Source organism: Coloeus monedula (assembly GCF_965178545.1).
Source record: "Coloeus monedula genome assembly, chromosome: 10".
In the NCBI taxonomy this organism is placed as follows: domain Eukaryota; kingdom Metazoa; phylum Chordata; class Aves; order Passeriformes; family Corvidae; genus Coloeus; species Coloeus monedula.
The window spans coordinates 9,007,974-9,010,928 of NC_138790.1; positions in this window are offsets into that span (position 1 = coordinate 9,007,974).

Genomic DNA, 2,955 nt, shown 5'->3' on the forward strand with positions numbered 1-2,955 from the left:
CTTTGTCCTGTACACCTTCACTCAGTTTCTTTCATGGTTTTCCTCTTTCCATCCTGGTTGTAAAATCAAATCCCATTCAGGCCATGCTCCTGAAACAGCAGAGTGCTCAGTTGGTATATTCATACCATAAAACAGGGAACTGCTGCTTTGGAGTAGGAGGACTAAAGCACCCCTCATTGCCTGTGACCATGCTGATATTCCCAGCATTTCTTCTCCATAAAAGGACTGTAATGAACACAATTTACAGCCTTGTTTCCCTCTTTTAGTTCATGCCTGGTTCAAGTTTTAAATTGAGTGTCCCACAAGCACCATTTAGATACGTGTAATTCTCTCACAGAAATCACCCTGATATTCTCCAAACCATATAAGCACTATTGACAGTTCTGTTTATTCCACACCTTCCCTGCCAATCACCAAGTTATGGCTGCGCTCCTATGGGTGCCTAATGGGATGGAGTCTTGTAACTGAGGATAAGGAAATGGTTTGTTTCCTAAACAACACTCACCTTCCATGTCTGCTGCCTTGGTCATCCTTCATTCAGCCACTGCAGGAGAGGATCAGGAGGCTCGGGTGACGAGGACAGTTGTGCTTCAAGAGCTGCTATCACCTGTCTCAGGGAGCCAAACTCCAACATGGATGTGCTGCTGTGGAGGAAACTTGGAGAAGGAGCTATAAACTATGGAAGAAAGAAAGAGAAATGAATGAGAACAGAGAAAAGACAAAGAACAGCAGTAGAACAGAAAACATGGCTTAGCAGTGCCATCAAGGAGTACTGGCAAGCAGTGCCCACTCTTGATCAGCTGCACAGGTGCACTTGAGCTCATGAAAACTTAAGAGTTTTGATGGATACACACATGTAGATTTTGAGAGCACCTGAAAACATGCTTCAGAAAGAAGACTCAATATAGATAGTGAGAGGCATGGTATCTTCTTTACTTGAAAGACAGCTAGAGTAGCAAAGCTAGGAGCAAGTTAAACCCTAATATGTCTTTCCCTATAAACAAGGTAAAGAGAAAAACATGCACCTCAACAACCCATATCTTTGTGATACAAAGCAATTTAGGAATGAATGTACCAAATTTTCTGCAGACAAGCCAGTCAATCCCACCAAAATTAATATAATACATCAAGAGTAAGTCAAAGAATATGCTTCTACTTCTCTGTGTGAGCAGGTTATACACTAAAACTTGTCAGAGACCCTGGGTACAAATGTGAGTCAGACAGCAGGTAGTTACAGCAACTCTGAGTTGCTAAGTTGAGGGGGAAAAGGGTCATGCATAGAAGCAGAAAGCAAAGTTTCTAATGACCCCATTATTTCAGTTTATTATTTGATATTTAATTTTATGAAAAAAATTGTATAGATTTTATTACTGCTATTATTTTGATACTTCTATTGCCAGAGTAATAAAACAAGTAACACTGTCCTTGAATCTGTTCCACAATTAGCTTTTACATATTAAGAGTTGAGCAGACTACAGAGCTACCTAGAGCCCATGCCCTTACATGCTCCAAAGGGACAAAAAGCTTTGTAGGATCACTTGATAGGAGTCACTTAAGAGATCCTTGATCCTTGCTTTTTGTGAATGAGAGGCAGAGAAAGCCTTCAAAGGCCACATTGAAACTCCCTCTAAAATGGTTAGTTCATGACAAAATAAGTTTTTAAACATTAGGCTGGCAGAAATTAATCATTTTCTGTAGAGTTTGATCATGGCATTTCAGTTAGTCAGGTCATTCAGCACTGAGGACTTGGTCAACAGAGAGAACCTTAGAGAGGTTTTCTTCTGAACTCTGTAGTAGTGAACCTGATAAACATAACAATCTGTCCCTTTCCTGCATCTAGTGTATTCTAAATCTCCTCAATGAATAAAGTCAACACTACAGGTACTAAGACTTGCCACACTGCTATCTGAAATGTAAATGAAGTTTTCAACATCAGGAACTGAGAAGTCATCAACTGTGCTTTCCCAACTGTGCAGTCTCAGTTAGAAAACCAATACATCTATTTTTGTGCTTTCACTACAAGGACACCATTTGCAATTCTCCAGCATCTTCAACTTTAACTAGAATTCATATGCCTTATTCAAAACATAAGATGGTCTACACAGACATCTAAATAGGCTTTTCTGACTATAGATCAGCAACAGCTTCATTTTTTCCAGTCAGTTTTTGTTGGAACTACAAAACATGGGAATTTGCCTTGGGAAAGGTGAGAAGTTTAAGCTGTTCAAAATGAGACATATCATGTTAAAAAAAAACCCAACAAAAAATATTATATACCACACAGGCTCTTCAGCCATCATTCAAAGGTGGCAAGTTTGTAAAACTCTTCCAGATTCCCTCTCTGGCTCCCAAATACACCAAAGAAGCAGTGAGCTACACAACATATTCATCAACCAACATTCAGACATTCCAAGTGTTACAAAGCCAGCCAGTGCTGTACTTGAGCCTGTGAAGGCTGTGAGCAACTCTAAAGGATAAGGATGCCTCCCAGTTTATCTCCATCCTTTCTCTGTGAGAAAGTATCATGAAACGAGTGCAACCACACAAACCACCTGCAGTTTGTGTCCTCTGTATATATTATATTGTAGACTCTGCTTACCCCATCCAGCAAAATTAGCATTTCTTTGGCACTTCAGACAGGTCCAAGGCATCTCAGGAAAGGATCCTGTGGTACTCTGTAGATAAGAACCTTTGCAGAGCTCTGAAGTGGAGCCAGATGAACCAGAGGTCTATATGAGCTGGGACCACACAGCAGCTGCTCTTCTCTCAGCTCATAGGTTCATTGTGGGCCTTTGACCTGCTGCAGCTCATTCAGTTCCAATACAGCACACCTGACAAGCTCTCCCAGGAACCTACAGTTTGTCTGTGGGACATGTAAAGGAAGAGCCAGAGCACAAAATGTGGATTGTGCTTTCACAAGATGGAAAAAAAGATGGATCATCCAAATAGACTAAG